Here is a 22,192-nt window from a genome sequence, read left to right on the forward strand (position 1 = left end):
GCTACTAACTCCAGAGGTGGGGTAGGGACACCCACTGCTGCTTTTGCAGCTCTACTCATGGGATTTTTCAGCCATTCAGACAGCACAGATGCCTTTCCTTCACCCCTCTCTTCTTGGTGGTGTCTTACCTTCCTCTGGTGTCCTAAGACCCAGAGCAGCCCTCCTCAGTTTCCAGTCGATTTTAGCAGGAAATGTTTCATGGATGGCTTGCAACAAGGATTGGCCTGTTTTCCTAGCTCTTTTTGTGTTTTCTGGTCTAGCATGATTAGATGGGTCCTTTAGGTCATATTCTGGACTTTCTCAACCAGCCTTGCCCATCAATGTTTAGCATCTCCTGGACCAACTAACATATGAACCAGTGGCATAAATCTAGTGAACTGGGATCATAGATCCCCAATAGAGTTCTAAATTCCTCCACAATTGGTTCTGATTTTCTTTGGGTTTAAGAAAGTATTTTACGATAACTCTAAGTTCTGCTTGAATCCAGGGTTTAAATTCCACACTGGTGAGCACACCAGGTTCAGTAAAAGTTTAATCTTAAAAGGGACCTGGACTAAATCAATTACCCTCAGAGGGTCAGGAGGAAGTAGGGGATAAAGAGTCAAAAGAAGAAACCAGTTCTAGTGGATATGGGTAAAGGCTGGATAAAGGCAAGCTGGGGGAGGGATAGGCTTATTTTGGAGTTCCTCTCCCTTTGTTCTGTTTTTGGACCTTTCTTTTTCTACTGAATCTTTAAGTGAGGCTGTTATAGATGCTGATGTTTTCTAGCAGCCTCCACATACCAAAGAATGCTCCCCATTTTTTCTGGGAGGTGTTAGATCTTTCCTTTTCTAAGGTACCTCTCAAGAACACAATTTTGTTCATATCAGAAGTTCCCCAAAGTGGCACTGCAAAGTCAGATTATCCTTTGTCTACCCGTGCACAGAAAAAGTTAAGTAGCAGGTCCATAGTGTGAGTATATACAAGAAGCAGGAGTTTTAAAAGGTAGAAGAGGGGAAGATTGAGAGCAAGAAGAGCCCATTATGCTACAGTCAGATGAAATTATTTATGTACCACATATATCTAAGATATATGATATATGTGCTTTTGAACTTAGCCACTTTGAAATCATTGTGACCTCAAAAGAGTTGCCGAAGGACTGAGAGGACCAGTCAGACTTTGGTTCTGGACCAGGAGCAGCTCTATGGGCAAAGAAGAAGCCTCCAATAGAGGCAGTCAGGAAATTAGAGAGCAGGATGTTGGAATGAAATACAACCAAATGCATGATATGACAATAGAACCAAAATTGAAGTCCTGAATTAAAGACTTGAATTAAAGGCAATTAAAGTTGAAAATCACAGAATTCAGATATAGAAAGTGTTTACCTTGGGGACACGGAGTCTTTACAGTCGAATGCCAGACACAAGGGGTTTGTCATGGGCACCTCCCCAACTCCATTGCCAGAACCTGTAGCCCCAGAGAGGCTCCTGTATTTCACTGGGGCTTCCAAACTTGTCAATAAACAATTAAGAATTGAGTTTACAGATTACAGCATTTTATTTGAGACACCAAAATTTTGCTTCTTCAAGGAAGCCAGATTACTTTTAAAAACATAAATAGCCTCAATCTTCTAGGCAAATTATTTTTATAGCCATAAAAAAGAAGTTAGCTTGACTCCTATTCATTGACAGGATTTTGTCCATCTTATAGGGGCAGGTTTAGGACAAGTGGAATTTATTTTATATTGGATCAAACGTAATGACCTAGGAGCTTGATCTGGGTCAACCACCTTGGTAGAGATTTCAGATTCAAAAGATAGCAAGAGGAAACTCAAGAGAGAGTTCAAAGAGGACATAGGGCATGGGTTTTATTGTTTTTGTTTTGGCTCTCTATATATAATTGTCAATGTTACATATAATGTCTAAATAAATCAAAACTTATAAAATATATTCCTTTTCATTCCCTATGTGCTTATATATAATATGTACTTATAAATACTTTACAAGTGATATCTCATAAATTATTCAAATCATTCTAATTTCCATTTGCAGATTTAGAAATTGTAATAATCTTTTGCTTGATATAGATATTACTACTTACATGATGGATGCCATGTCTGAGCCATGATCTGACAAATGAGGTTTTATGCAATGACAAGCTTTAGTTATAATTTTAAATACCCATAGTCCTTTTCTTAATTCCTTAATTTGTTTAATATTAAGAGGGGCAAATAAATGACCCCTACAGTATTTCTCAACAGGACTCCTACTGTTCTTTTAAACAGAAAAATTCTTCATTTTATGACTAACCCAATATTGCTGGACATTTGGCATACCTGAGCAACAGTAGTCCCTCCTTCCTGCCCTCCAGTTTCTCTAGTTTATCATAACAAAAAAGTCCTCCTGTGTTTCCAATAGTCTCCTACTTACCCCTAATAACCAAATAGATTCAAACATCAATTGGGGTTGCTTATTGCTTTAGTCTCAAAGGCATGATTTTAAAAATAAAGTGAGATTTATTTATATATACACAGGGAGTAGATATAATGCCAGGTTCTCTGCCTTTAAAGCCTTAACCAGTCTTTCCCTTGTTTTCTTTACTTTCCATGCCTGTTTCCTGACGTTATTGTAAGTTAACTGTTGTCTGCTTAAGGGCTCTGAAGGACCATGAAGACCTGGTTCTACATGATCTTCAGAAATGGCACAGGTGGGCTCAGGCCTGGTGTGAAGATATCTGGCAGCTGCATGGCATACAGGCTCATCTAGACTACCTGGTCCCATTATTTGTAAGGCATTTGGAAAATCCAGGGCACTTACAGTTATTCCTGCACTCCTGCAGGCCAGGAGTCCCTCTAGTCTCCTATACCAAGATACATGCTATGGCTTGTCCAAGTTCTTCTCTGATTACCTACACCTGACCACATATGGTAACAACTACCAGTTAACCTAAATGTTTAACATTAGTTGTGTAATTACAAATAGACTTCTGTATAGGAGATAGTTTATTATGTATTCTATATAAGAGTAAAGAAAAATATCATTTTATATTTTCTAGGGAAGAAAATATTGAATTTTGTTACAAGGAAAAATTCTCAATTGTGAATGTAAAAGTTCATTGTAAGAGCACATTGAACATAAATTTAATACTATTTACTTAAGGCACAATAAATGGGTAAAAATGAGAGATTCTATTTGTCTAAATCTTACTAGGCAAACACTGTTTAAAAACGAACGTCACTAAAAGTTTACATAATTACCATTTGCTTAAAAGTGATCCTGTAGTCCTCTCTCTCCTGGCATAGAGTTTGTTTCTTTCTGGCCCTGTCTTCCCAAATTCAGCAGTAAGCTATCAGGCAAAATGGCTCATCTCTTCCTAGGGTCTCAGCTGTTTGAGCCTTCTCCTTTCTGATACATGGCAGCATAAAAAATGGCAGCGCTCTCACTTCTGTGTCGGCTTCAGTGAGGTTGTCAGACCCAGCAAGCAGGTGGGACTCAACCTGAATCAAGCCCATTGACTTAGTGGAATCAAAAAACTAAAGCAGTCTTACCAAACAATCTAATCACAGGCCCCTCTGCTGAATTTAATACAATCAAAGGGTATCACACTCAGAGGAATAGATTAATTTATGAACATAATGTTTCTTGTTTTTGGGATTCATGAAACAATCTCAAACTGCCACAATGACCTTCTAGTATTTATCATATATTTACTCTGGAAGCAGAAGTAAATGAAAAATAAACCACAAGCCTGATTGTGACCAATTAGAAATAGGAAAATGTAAACCCAGAGATCACATATAAAATGTAAAATATATAAACAGTTACGTAATTCAATAACAACTATTATAGTCTCCCAAAACTGGGAAGAAATTAATGCAAGTAAATACATAAGTTTTGATACTTAAATTCAAAATTAAGTTTTAAAAGTTAAAAAGCCATGGCATTTTCTAATAATAATAAAAAAGATTTTTTAAAAAGCCGTGACACTCACTTCTTACATAGTTACAGAAACAAACATTTAAACATTTTATAATTTAGCCTGAAATACTATAATGAAATTAAGCAGGTTTTATAAATTAGAGTTGTAAGTATCTGCAACACATTTTAAAACTTATTCAATATAAAAGGTAAAAAATTAATTTAGCAGGATTAATGCATTGACTCTGGGAACCTAATGATATAGGCAATGAAGATGAAATTTCAAATCTGTTTTGCGTTAACTTTTCAGGTACCTTAACTTAGTAGTTACTGTATACCTATTTGTGACTAAAAAGATATCACCCCACCCCTGCTAAAGCCTACTTAAATCAATAACCATTTTTATGAGAGAAGTTAGAGGTTAACAGAAAAGTCATGCTTGAAACACATAAAAAATACTCCTTATACCACCCTATTATTAATACCTTGCATTATTGTGATACATTTGTTAAAATTCATGAAAAAACATTTTTATAATTCCACAGTTAATTGTAGTCCATTGTTTACAATAGGGTTTCCTGTTGTACATATATGCAATCTAAAATTTCCACCTTTAGCCACATTCACATATACAATTCAGTACTGTTAATTACATTCAAAATTTTGTGCCACAATCATCACCCATTTCCAAAACTTTACAATCACCCCAAATAGAAATTCTATACAACCAAAGAATTAGCACCCCATTCCCTTCCCCTAACCTGGCCCCTGGTTCAGTTATACTGCAGATTATGTTTCTAAAAGTTTTCTTACTCTAATTATTTCATATCAATGAGATCATAAAATGTTCTTTTGTGTCTGGATTATTTCATTCCGCATGATTTCTTCAACTCCTCTGTGTTGTCACATGTATCTGAACTTCATTCCTTTTTAATACTGAATATTCCATTGTTTGTATATAACATGTTTTTTTATCCATTCATTAGCTGATGGACACTTAGGTGCTTCCATAGTTTTTGGCAGTTATGAATAATGTGCCATGAACATCCATCTGCATTTTAGCCAGGTCATATGTTAATTCTAAACTTCACTTTCTGAGTAAGTTCCAAACTGTCTTCCACAGTGTCTGTACCATTTTTTATTTCCACCGGCAATGAGTGAGTGTTCCTATTTCTCCACATCATCTCCAAACACTTGTAAATTTTCTATTTTTTTTTAAATAGTAGCCATTCTAGTTGGTGTGAAATGGTATCTTATTGTGGTTTTGATTTGCATTTTTGCATTTCCCTTTTGAGTTAACTTTTGTATATAGTGTGAGATAGGGGATGCCTTCATTCTTTTGGATATAGATTGCCAATTCCTCCAGCACCATTTGTTAAAGAAACTCTTCTTTCCCAATTGAGTGAATTGGACAGTCTTGTTAAAAATCAGTTTGAGGGTCTATTGTGAACTCTCAATTCTATTCCATTGTTCTACACATCTATCTATCTACACATCTATCTAGCTATCTAGCTAACCAGCTAGCTAGCTAATCTCAATCTCCGTAGGCCAGTACCATGCTGTTTTGACCACAGTAGCTTTGTAATAAGCTTTAAAGTCAGAAGTGTGAGTCTGCCAACTTCATTCTTCTTTTCTAAGATGGTTTTGTCTATTTGGGGCCCCTTACCCTTCCAAATAAGTTTGATAATTGGCTTTTCCATTTCTGCAAAGAAGGCTGTTGGAATTTTTGTTGGGATTGCGTTGACTCTTTTAATCACTTTGGCTGTAATTGACATTTTCACAATATTTAATCTTCCAATTCATGAGCATAGAATTTCCTTACTTTTATTTAGGTAGTCTTTGATTTTTTTGTAGCAAAGTTCTGTAATTTTCCATATATGAGCCCTTTATATCCTGATTATATTTCTTCCTAGATTTTTTATTCTTTTAGTTGCTATTCCAGATGTATTTTTTTCTTGATTTCTTCCTCAGATTGCTTGTTCCTAGTGTGTAGAAACATTACTAATTTTTGTATGTTGATCTTCCAGCCCACCACTTTGCTGAATTCATTTATTAGCTTTAGTAAATTTGTTGTAGATATTTTGGGGACTCTCTATATAAAGGATCATGGCATCTTCAAATAGTGAAAGTTTTACTTCTTTTACAATATGGGGGCCTTTTATTTTTTTTTCTTCCCTAATTGCTCTAGCTAGAATATCCAGTACATGTTGGTAACAGTGATGACAGTGGGCATCCTTGTCTTGTTCCAGATCTCAGAGGGAAAGATTTCAGTTTCTCAAAATTGAGTATGATGTTAGCAGTGGGTTTTTAATATATTTCTTTTATCATGTTGAGGATGTTCCCTTCTATTCCTATTTTTCTAAGTGTTTTATCAAAGTATGCCAGATTTTGTCAAATGCATTTTCTGTATAGTTGAGATGAACAGGTGGTTTTATCCCTTTTTTCTGTTAATGTGGTATATTGTATTAATTGATTTTCTCATGTTGCATATCTAGGATAATCCCACTTGATCATGTTATATAATGCTTTTAATGTGCTTTTGGATTCTATTTGCAATCCTCAACTGTTGAGGATTTTTGCATCTATGTTCATAAGAGAAATTGCTCTGTAATTTTCTTTTCTGTTGTTTCTTTATGTGGCATTCATATTAGGGTCATGTTGGCCTCATAGAATGAGTTAGGCAGTGTTCACTCCTGTTCAGTTTTTTAGAAGGGTTTGAACAGTATTGTTGTTAATTCTTCTTGGTATATTTGGTAAAATTCAATACCTGTGAAGCTTTTCTTTGGAAGTTTTGATTACTGATTCAATCTCTTTGCTTGCAATTTGTCTGTTGAGATCTTTTATTTCTTCTATGGTCAGTTTAGGTTGTTTAGCTATTCCTGCGAATTTGTTCATTTCATTTTGGTTAACTAGTTTGTTGGCATACAGTTGTTTATGGAATCCTTTTATGATCCTTTATTATTTCTGTGGTATCAGTAGGAATATCCCCTTCTCATTTGTAATTGCATTTATTTGCATCCTCTTTCTTTTATTCTTTGTCAGTCTCCCTAAATGTTTGTCAATTTTATTGATCTTTTCAAAGAAGCAACTTTTGGTGTTAATGCTTTCTATTGTCTTTTTATTCTCTATTTCATTTCTTTCTGCTCCAATCATGGTTATGTCTTTTCTTCAGCTTTCTTTGGGTTCAATTTGCAGTTCTTTTTCTAGTTCCTTCCAGGTTTGCAGTTAGTTCTTTGAGATTTTAGTTTTCTTCTTTTTTAATGTAATCTTTTTTAATGTAATGTAAATTTCCCTGTGAGCACTTCACTGGATCCCATAAGTTTAATATGTTTTGTTCTCGTTTATATTCATGTCAGGATATTTACTGATTTCCCTTGTAATTTCTTCTTTGACCCACTGATTGTTGAAGAGAGTGTTATTTATATAATTTCCGTATATTTGTGGATTTTCCAGTTCTCTGTTACTGATTTCCAGGTTTATTTCATTGTGGTCAGAAAAGATTTCTTGTAAAATTTCAGTCTTTTAAATTTATTAGGACTTGTTTTGTGGTCCAACACATGCTTTGTCCTGGAAAATTATCCATATGCACTTGAGAAGAACATGTATCCTGCTGTCTAGGGGTGCAGTGTTCTATATGTGGCTATTAGGATATTATTCAGGTTCTCTGTTTCCTTATTTTTCTTCTGTCTAGATTGTCCACCTTTGGCTGAGAGTGGTGTATTGAAGTCTCCAACTGTTATTTAAAGGCTTCTTTTTCTCTCTGTAGTTTTGCCAGTGTTTCCCTCATGTATTTATGAGCACCATGGTTACTCAGATAAATATTTGTTTGTTATTTATTACTTGTGGATTGTCCATTTTATTTTTTAAATATTTTTCCTTTATTAGAGAATTTTGGTTTTACAGAACAATCATGCATAAAATAAATGATTCCCTTAAACCTCTTCACCACTAATACCTTGCATTTGTGTGGAACATTTGTTATAATTGATGGCAGCACATGTTTATAATGTATTATTAACTAAAATCTATTGTTTAACTTAGAGTTCAGTTTAGTGTAGTTCCATGGATTTTTTAGAATTTTTATTCTGTTACCATATATATAATCTAACAGTTCCCCTTTCAGTGCTTTTATTTGCATTCACAGTATTGTTGTACTGTCACCACAATCCATTACAAAAACATTTTCATAATTCCAGAAGGAACCTTGTACATTTTTAGCTTTAACTTCCCCTTCCCAATCCTCACTCTGTCCCCTAGCAACCTGTATTTTAGCTTGTGAATCTATGAGATTACTTATTAAATTTGTCTCCAATAAGTGAGATCATTCGGTATTTTTCCTTTTGCATCTGGCTTATTTCACTCAACATGATCTCTTCAAGATTCATACATGTTGTCACTTGTATCAGGATTTCATTCCTTTTACAGCTGAATAATATTCCATTCTTTGTTTATACCACATTTATCCATTCATCAGTTGACAGGCAATTCACTTCCTTCCATCTTTTGGCATTTTTTTTTTTTTTTAATCAGGAAAGCAAAGAATTTATTGGGAGGCAAAGCAAAAGAACATAAGTATACCTTCAGACTTGAAGGCAGACATTCTCAAGGGAGTGAAAATGTGGAGGCCTGCCCTGGGTCTCCTCTTTTCTGGGGATATAGGACTCCAGAGTCTGCACTAATAAGCAAGGTCTTAGGCATGTGGGGGTTTAGGGGTATGAGGATTAAGGGGTGTGGGGGTGGCTGTCCAGTGGTGATTAACTTCTGGTTGCTGTCCATGACCTCTGCAGGACATGCTGACTGGCAGTGATTAGCCTCTGGTCACTGTCCATGAGGTATGAGGTAACCTGAAATCTAGGTGGGTGGGTGGGTGATAGAGGTGTCCCTCTTGCCCTTTCCCTCTTTGCTAGCTGCCTTTTGATAGCTCAGCATTTGGGTGTGTGCTGTAAGATGCAGTATGTGTGCTTGTCAGTTGCCCCTTCCTAACTTTCCTGTGTGACTCAGCAGGTTAATGCTAGGCAGCAAGCAGGTGGTGCTTATGTGGCTTATTATGTTTTCTGCCCCCTTCCTCCTTAAGTTCCTATTCTGTCCTGCCTCAAATACCCCCTGAGAGAATTGTACTCCCTTAATCTTAAGAGGGAGTTGAAGGGTTAGTGTCATTCTTCTGTATCTGCTTCCTGCTGATATAGGGATTGTAATCCCTGCCTGACAGGGTATAAAATTCTCTTGCTACACTACTGGGGCTCAAGGAGAGGTACTTGCTTTAATGGTTGGGACTGGGTGATAGCCACTCATTGGCAGAAGTTTGTTTTGTAATGCATCCATCCTGGAAGAGATAAATTGAGTTAGGAGTTTAAATATACAGGGGTTTTGTGGCAGTTTGATATTATGAATCTCAAAAAAAGAGAAAAATTATGTTTATAAATTGGTATGTTCCTCTGGGTGTCATACCCTTTGAGTGCATTAGGTTCAGCGGACTTGTCCTGATTAAATTACCTGTTAAGGTTAGGGCTTTGATTAGACCATTTCAGTAGGGTTTGTTGAGTCCCTGCCCCCTTGGTAGGCTGATATAAACAGACACTCACTCAAGGAGACACAAAGAAGACACAGAGGAAGATATGGGAAGAGAGAGAGTTCCACAGACATGGAAGAGGAGAGGACTTGGTCATTTTGGTTCTGCCATGTGACAGAAAGGAGAAGGTTTAAACAGCTAAAGCCCTGGGAAGAGAGACAAGCCCTATTTCAGCCTACAACTGTAATTGAAAGAAGCTAGAGCCATGGAACCTTAAGAGGAAGAAGGATGGAGAAACCAGGCAGATATCTCCTGCCATCTTGCTTCAGCATGTGTCAATAGACTTTGGTGAGAAAGCTGTCTTGAGTTGGGATCTTTAGGGTCTTATAACTGTAAGATTTTATCCCAAATAAATACACTTTATAAAAGCCAACAGATTTCTGGTACTTTGCATCAGCACCTCTTTGGTTGAGTAATACAGGCTTACTAATAGTATAAAAAGGATAGTTGAGGGAGCCTAGGAGGTTTTGTAAACCAAGGGGTTTTTTTTGTTTGTTTTCTTAAAGATTTATTTTTATTTTTCTCCCCTTCCCCCACTCCCACCCCCTCTTCCCCTGTTCAATGTGTCCATTCACTGTGTGTTCCTCTGTGTCCACTTGCATTATTGGTGGCACCGGGAATCAGTGTCTCTTTTGGTTGCGTCATCTTGCTGCATCCGCTCTCGGTGTGTGCGGCGCCACTCCTGAGCAGGCTGCACTTTTTCATGCAGGGCGGCTCGAGGCAGGGCACACTCCTTTCGCATGGGGCTCCCCTACATGGGGACATCCCTACGTGGCACAGCACTCCTTGCACATGGCAGCGCTGCACATGGGCCAGCTCACCACATAGGCCAGGAGGCCCTGGGTTTGAACCCTGGATCTCCCATATGGTAGGCTCTATCAGTTGAGTCACATCTGCTTACCCATGCTGTTTTAATTAATGAGGCTTTGTAATAATTTTTAAGATAGGGAAGTATGAGTCCTCAACTTCATTCTTCTTTTTTCCAGATGGCTTAAGCTATTCAGGGCCCCTTACCATTCAGTATAAATTTGATGATTGGCTTTCCCATTGCTGTAAAGATGTTTGTTGGAATTTTGATTGGAATTGCATTGGCTGTATAAACTGCTTTGAGTAGCATTGACATCATCCCATTCCTCCCATAACAACCACCTCATCCATCATCGTGGGACATTGATTGCACTTGGTGACTACATCTCTGAGCACTGCTGCACCACATGGTCAATGGTCCACATTATATTTTACACTCTCCCCCAGTCCACCCAGTGGACCATGGGAGGACATACAATGTCCTGTAACTGTCCCTGCAGTACTACCCAGGACAACTCCAAGTCCTGAAAATGCCCCCGCATCACATCTCTTCTTCCCACTCCCTACCCTCAGCAGCTACCATGGCCACTTTTGTTGTTTTTTTAATCCATTCTGTCAATCTCTGCCTTTTGACTGCAGAGTTTAATACATTTGTATTTAAACTCACTACTGATAATACAGGTCTTTCTTCTGCCATTTTGCTTTTTAGCCTTTGAAAGTCTTGTATCTTTTTTTGTCCCTCACTTCTCTTAATGTCTGCTTTTATATTTATTTGTGTTTGGGGGGTGTACCATATTGAGTGCCTTCTCATTTCTGTTATAACCTATTTTCCTTGTAGTTTCCATGGGGTTAACATTTAACACCCTAAATATATAACAATCATTTTTGGTACTATCCCACTCTGTCCTCTTCCCACTGTACTTGTTGTCACTTATACCTTTGTACATTATATGTCCAAAACATGTATTTATCATTACTTTTTATGCATTTGCATTTTAGCACTTCTAGGAAGAATTGGAGTTACTTGCCAATGATTTTGTCATTTATAATTAACCAAATGATTACCTTTACCAAAGGTCTTTATTTCTTTATAAAGAACTTTGAACCACTGTCTAGTTTCCTTTCTTTTCAGTGTGAAGAACTCCATTTCACTCTGAAGAACTCCCCTTATCATTGCATGTAGGACAGGTCCTGTGGTGATTAACTCCCTCAGCTTTTGTTTACCTGGGAATGTCTTTATCTCTTCCTCTTTTTTTTTTTTCTCCCTCATTTTTGAAAGAACATCTCGCTGAATATAAAATTCTTTGCTGGCAGTTTTCCTTCATCACTTTATGTATTTCAGCCCACTGCCTTCTTGTATCCATTGCTTCTAATGAGAAATTAGTAATCAACCTAATTAGGACTCTCTTATACATAGCACAAGTTGTTTTTCTCTTGGAGCATTCAGAATTCTGTTCTCCTTTACTTTCAATAGTGAGATCAGTATACAATGGAGTGTATTTTTCTTCATATTTATCATGTTTTCTGGGTTTCTTGAATGTGCATATTCATGTATTTTGCTGGTTTGGGAAATTCTCTGTCATTATTTCTCTGAGTATTCCTTCTGAACCTTTCTTTCTTCTCCTTCTGGGACTCCCATAATGTGTATGTTGGTGCACTTGATGGTATCCCAGGAATGTGTTAGTCTATTACTACTTTTAATAATTCTGTTTTTCTTTCTGCTCCTTAGCTTGACTCATTTCAAGTGGACTGTCACCAAATTCACTGATTCCTTCTTATGCCAACTCCAATCTGCTCTTGAAACCTTCATGGTAATTTTTCATTTCAGTTATTGTAGTCTCCAACTCCAATAGTTCTGTTTGGTTCCTTTTTTAACATTTCTCTGGCTAAGATTCCCATATTATTCATTCATTGTTTCATGATTTCCTTTACTTCTCTGTATTTCCTTTATCTCTTTGAACACTTTTTAAAAATATTTATTTCTCCCCCCATCCCACTTGTCTGCTCTGTCCATTTGATGCGCATTCTTTTGTGTCTGCTTGTCTTCTCTTTAGATGGCACCAGGAACCTACCCTGGGACCTCCTGAAGTGCGAGAGAGGTGCTCAATCTCTTATACCATCTCGGCTCCCTGGTCTGCTGTGTCTCATATTGTCTCTCCTCTGTGTCTATTTTTGTTGTGTCGTCTTGCTGCATCAGCACTCCACATGAGCCAGCTTGCCTTCACCAGGAGGCCACAGGTATCAAAACCTGGACTTTCCATATGGTAGACATGAGCCCATTCACTTGAGCCACATCCACTTCCCTCTCTGAACATTTTTAAGATCATTTCTTAAAGGCTTTCTTCAGGACATTTACATTCCTGTCATCTCTGGTAGTGGTTTCTGAATTTTTTTCCTATTTCTTGGATGGTATATAATTTCCTATTTATTTGTATGGTACTCTTGTGGCACAGTATAGATTGTAATTTTTTAAATGGTTAACTTTGGGATTTATTGCCTAAGATGTCTGTTTCTTGATTTTGTAAGCAGCTGGTAATAAGACAGAGACTTTCTTGTGCTTCTGCCCTTCTGTCAGGAACATCTGCCAAAGGCAAATGCAGTGTGCAGGAGTTCCCTTTCTTTCTCGTCCTCTATCTTGGCCCCGGCTTTTGCTTGTTAGTTGTTTTGGAGTTGCCCTATTAACAAGAGTTTGGGTGTCCCCTCTGTTTTCCAGGAGACATACCTTCCTCTCCTGAGTGTTTAAAAGGCTACTTTCTACCAGTTTAATAGTGTTTTGGGTGAAAGGAATGAGTCCTGAAGCGCCCTACTCCATCGCCTTCCCATAGTTCTCCTTGTTCCTTTTATTAATATATTGTCCTTCTTTGTCTCTTGTAGCAACTTTTACCTTAAAATCTATTTTGTCTGCTATTAATATAGGTACCCCAGCTCTCTTTTTTGTTACTATGTCAATGGATTATCTTTTCCCATACTTTCACTTTCAACCTGTGTCTTTGGGTCTAAAGTGAGTCTATTGTAAATAGTATAGTTGGATTGTATTTTTTCCCCCACACTCTGCCAGTCTGTCTTTTGATTAGATCTTTAATTCATCAACATATAGTGTTATTACTGTAAAGGAGATACTTCAGACATTTCATCCTTTGGTTTTTATATGTCATATATTCTTTTTGTCTCTCTTTTCTTTTATTGCAGCCACCTTTTCTGTGTAGTCGATCTTTTGAGATGTATCTGATTACTTTCTCATTTCCATTTCTGTATATTTTTTATATCCTTTATGGTTACCCTTAGTATTACACAACATATATGTATATGCTATTAATTTAAAAAAAATACAACTTCAGTAGCATACATGTTCTCTGTTCCCATCTCCCTGTGTTTCCCCTCATGTTGTTTAGTCCCATATTACCTCTTTATATCTTATGTATCCATTATTAGGAAATATGTATTCTAACTCTTACAGAAATTAAGATCAGAGTTATATATTGAGGATACAGTACTATTGGGTTTTGCATTTATCCATTTAGTTACCTTTACTAAGTAACTGGGAGATGTCCTTTTATTGTTTCTGAAAGGTGAGTTTTTCAGTGGATGTCTTACATCGCCATGTTGATGATATCACTCATAAAATTTTGACATAAAATTTTATGCATTACTAAGAATATGGAGCAGTAAATCAAAGTTCTTTAACCTTATATCTGCCCCATCATACCTGAGGGATAATGCATACATCTTTTTAAATACTGATTTCAGGACTCTCTGAATTAGCCTCTAAAGAATTTTTCCTAAGAACTATAAAATATATCTTACATATATTTATAACAATCAATTTATGATTGGAAATACATTTGAGAGGCTCAATTTAGAACATTTTCTCACAAATATGCTAATTACTCATTCTAATAGATGCTATAAAGTGTACCCTTATACGTTGGCATTCATCCATCCATCAAACAAACATATTGAGTACCCACCATAAACGAAGCACTGCAAAAATGAATGAGGGTTGATATCTCATTATAGTTTTGATTTGCATTTCTCTAATAGCTAGTATGCTAAGCATCTTTGCATATGCTTTTAAGCCTTTTGTATTTCTTCTTTGGAGAAATGTCTATTCAAATCTCTTGCCCATTTTTTAAATGGGTTGTTTGTCTTTTTATTTTCAAGGTGTCTTTATGTATGCTGGATATTAGGCCCTATCAGATAAATGGTACAAAATATTTTCTCCCATTGAGTAGGTTGCCTTTTCATTTTCTTGACTAACTCCTTTGAAGCACAAAGTTTTTAATTTTGAGGAGGTTCCATTTATCAGTTTTATCCTTCATTACTTGTGCCTTGGGTATAAAGTTTATGAAACTATTTCCTACTACAAGAGCTCGTAGATAATTCCCTACATTATCTTCTAGGAGCTTTAAGGACTTGGCTTTTATATTTAGGTCTTTGACCCATTTTGAGTTAACTTTTATGTAGGGTTTGAGGTGGTTATCCTGTCATTCTTTTGGATATGGATATCCAGTTCTCCAAGCTCCATTTGTTGAAGATGTCATTCTGTCCCAGCTGAGTGGGCTTGGTGGCCTTGTCAAATATCAGTTGACCTTACATGCAGGGATCTATATCAGACCTCTCAACTTGGTTCCATTGGTCAGTATATCTATACTTGTGCAAATATCATGCAGTTTTGACCACTATTGAAAGCAGGGACACAAACCGATATATGCACACCAGTGTTCACGGTGGCAATTATTTACTTTGTAGCTTTGTAGTATGCTTTAAGTCAGGTGGCATGATTCTTCCAATTTTGTTTTTCTTCTTCAATGTCTTGCCTGCTTGGGGTCCCTGTTGGAGAGGAAGTGTAAGAAAGGGAACACTCATCTACTGCTGGTGGGAATGTAGAATGGTGCAGCCATTGTGGAGGATAGTTTGATGGTTCCTGTTGAAGCAAACTAAAGAACTGCCATTATGACACAGCAATCCCACTTCTGGGTATATACTTAGAAGAACTGAAAGCAGAAACACATACAGATATATGCACACCAATGTTCACAGTGGCATTATTCACTATTGCCAAAAGTTGGAAACAACCTAAGTGTCCATCAACAGAAAAACAGATAAGCAAATTGTGATATATACATACAATCGAATATTACTCAGCTATAAGAAGGAATGCAGTATTAACACATGAGACAACATGGATGAATCCTGAACACCTTATGTTGAGTGAAGTAAACCAGTCACTGAAGGGCAAATATTATACGACCTCACTGATATGACTCAAGCAAATTGAACAGAATCACAGAGCTAGTCTAGAAGATAGTTTATTAGGAGACAGAAAGGGAGTGGAGGATGGTGAGCTGATGCTCAATATGGGCAAAATCTATGATAAGGTGGAAAGGGGTGGTTGAGCAGTAGATGGAGGTGATAGTGGTGCAGTGATGTGATTGGGTGTGATAGTGCTGGAATGTGAGGGGGAATAGGGTGGGGGGGTTGTGTTGGACTATCTGTGGAACTGGGAGAGAGCTGGAGGAAGGAGCATGTGAACACAGGGATTCGTAGATCTGTGGTTAAAACTACAATGGTGGGAATGTTCTTCTGGCAAATATGGCAGGGGAGGGTTATTGGTGCAGGGCATCTTGGGTGGGTAGATGTGTGGTATAGAATGTACCTGGGGCATGCTTCTGTGGAATATGAAAGTGTTCATCTTGTCATAATGTGTCATCTCGGTGGGTGGAGAGCCACAAAATAAACAAGCAAGTTATTAAACTCCTATCCTGGGAAATCCTGTTGTGTTCTCAGTTAGACGGGTAAGAATCTCAAGAGCAGAGGCAGTGCCCAATAAAAGAAAATAGGCCAATATGTCGAGCTCTCAATATTATTGCATGTAACTATGAACGTTATTCTTCAAAAACTGAAACTTAGTGATTACCATAGGTTCCGAGGGGAAGGGGGAGGGAAGAACAGAATAGGTGGAACATGGACATTGGAATTATACATGAACTTACAATGATGGATACAGGACATTTTAAATTTTGTCAAAACCTTTAAAAGGGTACGGTGAAAATATAAACCATAATGTAAACCATTGATCATGGTTAGTAGCAATGCTTCAATATTTGTACATCAGTTATAACACATGTACCATACACTTGTAAACTGTTATTAATAGGGGAGAGGGGGAGATGGTGTGGAGGTTAGGTATATGGAAATCCCCTATATTTTCTATGTGACTTTTCTGTAACCTAAAGTTTCTTTGAAGATAAAGAGAAAATAATAAGACACTTGGGGAACATTCAGAAGGAATTGTCACTGTACATGAAAGATAACAGAGCTTACAGTGATGAAAGTAACATTGAGAAAACATTTTTATTGTACTTTTTAAAATTTTTTATTTTCAATTTTTGTATTTTATTATTCTTTCATTTCTTATTTTTATTTATATTTTTAGCTCAATGTTGGCAAGGTTTTGGATTGAAGAAGGGTCACAACTGTGGCAGAGGAGAATCACTGGTGCGGGCTGCCAGTGTTGGGGGGATATGTGGGGAGGGGTACCTAGGGCATGCCTCTATGGCATAGGAATATGTTCAAATGGTCATGGGGCATTGTCTCAGTGAGTGGAGACCCACACAGTAACCAAAGGATATTGAATTCCCATCCTGGGAAGTCCTGCTATATTCTCTAAGAGAGCAGCAAGAATCCTCCAAGTACATGGGCAGTGCCTAGTGAAGGACAGACTGTTATGCTAGGCCCTTGATGTTAATGGTTGTACTTATGAACTTTTTCTTAAGAAATTGAAACTTAGCCTAATATTATATATTGCCTAAGAGTTACCTCCTGAAAGCCTTCTTGTTGCTCAAATGTGGCCTCTCTCTAAGCCAAATCAGCATATAAAGGCACTACCTTCCCCCAAGCATGGTATATGACTCTCAGGATGAGCCTCCCTGGCGTCAGGGGATTATTACCAAGTGCCAACTAGTGATGCATTTGGAAGAAGATCTTGACCAAAAGAGGGAAATATTAAATACAAATGAGTTTTTATGGCTAAGAGATTTCATTATGAGTTAGGAGGTCATTCCAGAGGTTACATTCATGCACATCTCAGCAGGATCTCAATGACAACCACAGTAAACAGTGCCACAAACAACAGGGTTCCTAAGGGCTCTGGAGACATCTAGACACTATAGGGAGAGCAGATAATCTCAAGAATTCAGCATCTTCTCAGTGGACCTTACTTGAAATATGTCCTCCCCAATTTAACAGTTAGACTCGGTTACAATATCCTTACACATGACTCTTCTACCCCTTTTATTTGAACCTACAATTAGCACTATACTCATTAAATATATGTCTCAGAGATTTAAATCTTCAGTCCGTTCATATGCTGGTTGTGGCCAGAATCTCAGCAAAGTTGCAGCCAACACCTACTCTCTAGTTCATCAGACTTGCTCAGGACAACTAACAAATGGATAATAATGGATAATGCCCATCCCAAAAAAACAGAGTATCTACAACTGCAGGCAAGACAGTTCCATCCATCTGCCCCATGGGATCTAAGCCTCCTTTCAATCAGAAACAGTGTACATCACCATCCCCAAATCTTCAAGATTGAAGAATAAACAAACATAAGGGTGGAATGCAACTATGGACTTAAGTAGACTTATGATTAATCTAGCAATGAAAGAATTTGTTTAATTGATATAAGGCAGTGGCCACCAGAGATTCTGCAGGGAAGGAGAGAGAAGAACAGGAATTATATTGGATGCAATGGGGACATTGGAATTGTCCTTCATGACATTGCAATGATGGGTACAGGCCATTGTACATTTTGTCAAAACCTATAAAATTGTGCAGTGCAAAGTGTAAAATATGTAAACTATAGTCCATAGTTAGTAGCAGTGCTTCAACACATGTTCATCAATAGTAATAAATGTACACACCAATGAAAGATGTTATTAATGGGGAAAATTGTGAGGGGGTGCGGTATATGGGAATCCCCTATGTTTTTGATATAACATTTATGTAATTTAAAGCTTCTTTTAAAATAAACAACTAACTCAAAAAAAAAAGAATGAGGAAACTGATAACAGGTTTTCTGCCTCTGAAATAACCTTCAAAATAATGGAGCATACATGGTCTTTACAGTGACTATAAATTTGAAACATATTCTATGTGGGGAGAAAAGTCATAGTCTTGTTTTCTAGTATATGAGAAAAAAATCCTGAGGTAAATTTTTTTTAATTTTTTTTAATTTTTATTTTTTGTCTTTATTTTTTTAATATTACATTCAAAAAATATGAGGTCCCCATATACCCCCCACCCCCTCACCCCACTCCTGAGGTAAATTTTTAACAAAATAGAGTTTATGACGAGGCAGATGTACCTGTTTTTTATTCTGGAATTCTGATAGTTCTTTGTATTCTTCCTAATCCTGATATCTTCTTGGAAATTTTCTCCACAGCTCTTCCTCATTCTTGTTTTCAGAGTAAATTTCTCTAAGAAATTGTTTTTTGTTGTTGTTGTTTTGCTTTTAATGTGAATCAGTCAGATTCAGCCTTCATTATTACCACCCTATTCATCAATAGATTGTTACTTCATTATTTTCAGTCAGAATTCATAGTAACACTGAAATGTTTTTCCTTTCAACTACTAGGGCCTTTAGTTCCACATCGTCCTAAACTTTGGGACATTTGGTAAATGACAAATTAACCATTTAATACATTGCTGTTATTGTGGCAAAGGAAAGGAGAGTGTTGCAGCATTTCAAATCATTAAATAAGTGCTTCTACCAAGTAAAACAACTCATTTTCATTGAACATTAATTTTCATTGGTCAAGTCACATGGTTATATCTAATTTCAAAGAGCAGGAAAGTGCAAATTATCCATGTACTCAGAAGGAGATCACAATATTTAGAAGAGTCCTAAATGTACCACAACTTGAAAATATTACCAATTCATTAAAAAACTTGGGTAAAATGGAAAATGAATAAAAATTATGAAATTGACTCAAGGAGAACTGGAAGATATGAATAGGCCAACAACTACTATAGAAACCAGTTGATATTTAAGAATCTATGCTAATGCCCAAAAAGACTACAGGCCTGGATGGTTTTACTGACCATATTTAACAAGTCTCCAAGGTTTATAATCTTATACAAACTTTCAGAAACTAGAAAGAGAATAAAAGACTGCCAGTATCAACAACTGTTAAGGGTGTAAGATTTTACCCTATTTGCAAGCTAACAAATTTGTTTGCCACAATTTCATGGATGCTGGCAGGGAACATGAGACTACTGGGTCAGAGAAAAAGGATGGTTTATTATTCAAAGCAATAGCAGTAGCCAGAGCAGCATTTGAGGGTTACCTGAGCCCAGATTCCCATAGGGCATCACAAATAGGGATGAAAATGTTATCTGAACATGCATTGTGGTTTATTGCAGGAGAGAATTCTGAGTTTACAAAACTAAAATCTTTTATATTAGTTATTATGTATGCTGTGTTCCAAAGCTAGGAGTAAATCTGCCTCTTGCTTCAGAAGGTGACACTCTTTCAATCCTTTAATACTGTTTTCTAGAAAGATATCTTTCAAAATATGGTCCGGATCAAAAGTAGTCAGTGCTTCTGCTTCCAAGATGTGCAGATACACACCTGTGAAGAACTGTCTCCTAACAACCAACATATTTTATAAAGCCAATAAAATATTGGTACTAAAATCAAGCAAAAAACAGCATAAGAACAGAAAATTACAAACCTCTCTCCCTTACAAAGAAAGAAATAAAAATGCCCTATAATCAATTAACAAGCTGTATCCATAGGGAGCCAATATGGTTCTATGGTTGAACACTGGCTTCCTGCTTATGAGGTCCCGGGTTCAATCCCCAGCCTCAGTACCTCAAAAATGAATAAATAAATCAGGAACAGATGGAATTTATCTTGGGTTGTATAAGTAGTGTGTTGAAAGAATTATACATTAGAAAACCTATCACTTTAATTCACATTTAACAGATTAAAGAAAAACCATATAAACGTCTCAATAGATGAGGAGAAATTACTTTAACTTGACCCATGAAATGAATATGTGGAATACTGACACAAGAATTCAGATCTTCACATTCTTTAAGGGTACTGTTTCTACTGCAATACACTTTTTTCCTCTAGAATATATGGAAATATATGTGAAGTATGTCTTTATTGTGTTTTTACTAATAGAGTAATATACATAAAATACTGAACACTCTTTAAACCATGTCCTGATACCAGTTACTATCAGCTCACAATTGTAGGTTAAGTCTGTGTAAATGTGAATTCTGTGATAATACACAAGTGCTGGCTTTTTAGTTTGTTTGCTTTCTGTGTATTATGATATCTTGGAGTTTATATATTCTCAGTTAAATGCATTTTGGATCACAAAATCTAGTTTTAGCTAAACTAGTAGCATAAAGTGGACAAGGGACTTAAAATAGCCTCCAGGAGTCAGATAAATAAAAGAAAAGGAGGCAGTGTGTGATCTGGAGAGGAAGCTAGGGGTACAGTTCCTAGATTAGCAATAACTGCTGGGGTGATCTTGGATCATACAGTCAGTGCCATGGGCCTGCATGCTGCCAATTCTGTGAGGCTGGTCTGGGGTTGAGCACAGGAAGGGACTTCCCAGGGTTTCTTATCTAAATAAAGGATGAAATACACTGTTATAAAAAAAACTTTTTTAATCCAGTAAAGAAATCAGAATTAAAATTAATACTAATAATGCAAAAAAAGAAAATGGAAGAACTGACACATCATCCAAGTATAAGCTTTTTGTAAGCAATAAAAATTAATGACTAAAAAAATCAAATGAAGTATGATGGGAATTCACCTAAAAACAGAAATTATCAAAAAGCTATTTGAGGGGAGTGGATATGGCTCAAGCAGTTGAGCACCTTCTTCCCACATGGGAACCCCAGGTTCAATTCCCAGAACCTCCTAAAAAACAACAACAACAAAACAAACAAAAATAAAACTGAGGGGAGCTGATGTGGCTCAGGGTTGAGCACTGGCTTCCTACATACAAGGTCCTGGGTTCAATCCCCAGCCACTGGTACATTAAAAAAAATTTTTTTTTGAAATATGTCTGCACAGTTTATTCCAAACTATCATTTATTTCATCTTTCTCTCATCCTATTAATGTCTTATAATGTGAATAATACAAGGGAAATGTAATTTGAAATTTAACATATACGTTAAGGTTGTTCTTGATCAAAATAGTCTGCCTTTGGGAGGGTGTGGGGAGAGAGGTATATGGGAACTTCATATTTTTTATTTTAACATTTTGCGTGATTTATCTTTAAAAAAAAGATAAAAAATTTTTTTAAAACAGTTTGGCTTTAAATAACCATAATAATACCCAGGTTAATGCAACCTTTCTATCAGAATAACCAACCTGATCTAGAACATAATATTTAACATTACTCAATTATTAAAATGAATGAAATGAATTCAGAATTTGCTTCAAGGTAGATCCTCTTAGCACATTTATCACCAGAGTTACTAGCAAGTATCAGAATTATATCTTCTCTGTTCATTTTACTGTGTTTTTTTTCTCATCAAGACTAACACAATAATAAGCACAGAATTACTTAAAGTAGGCAGACAATAAGGAAAAAAGTAAAGGTTACTTACCAGATTATCAGTCCTTAGAAAACTGAATTTTGTTTTTGAAATGCCTTTTAAAGTACAAATTGGTCAACCAATAAAAACCAGTTGCCATTGGGAAAATTTATACTTAATCTCAAAACAGTTAGAATGTAAGCATTACAAAGAAAAAAGAGCATTTTATAGTGAAATGTAGTGTTACTCAGAAGTGTTGTATTCATTTAGAAACAAATGGACTATAACTTATTCTCAAGATTCTTTTATAATGTACTAACCAATCCCCTTAAGTAGAGAGGCCTTTTCTTT

The 22,192-nt window shown here is 36.5% G+C and overlaps 1 protein-coding gene across 5 annotated transcripts in view; it reads left to right on the top strand.

Moving 5' to 3' along the window:
- RNF180 (ring finger protein 180) overlaps positions 1 to 22,192 on the top strand; it is a 328,361-nt gene that overhangs the window by 304,507 nt on the left and 1,662 nt on the right. The gene's annotated exons all lie outside the window — the stretch shown is intronic.

This window comes from Dasypus novemcinctus, chromosome 2 (genome assembly GCF_030445035.2).
Source record: "Dasypus novemcinctus isolate mDasNov1 chromosome 2, mDasNov1.1.hap2, whole genome shotgun sequence".
NCBI lineage: Eukaryota > Metazoa > Chordata > Mammalia > Cingulata > Dasypodidae > Dasypus > Dasypus novemcinctus.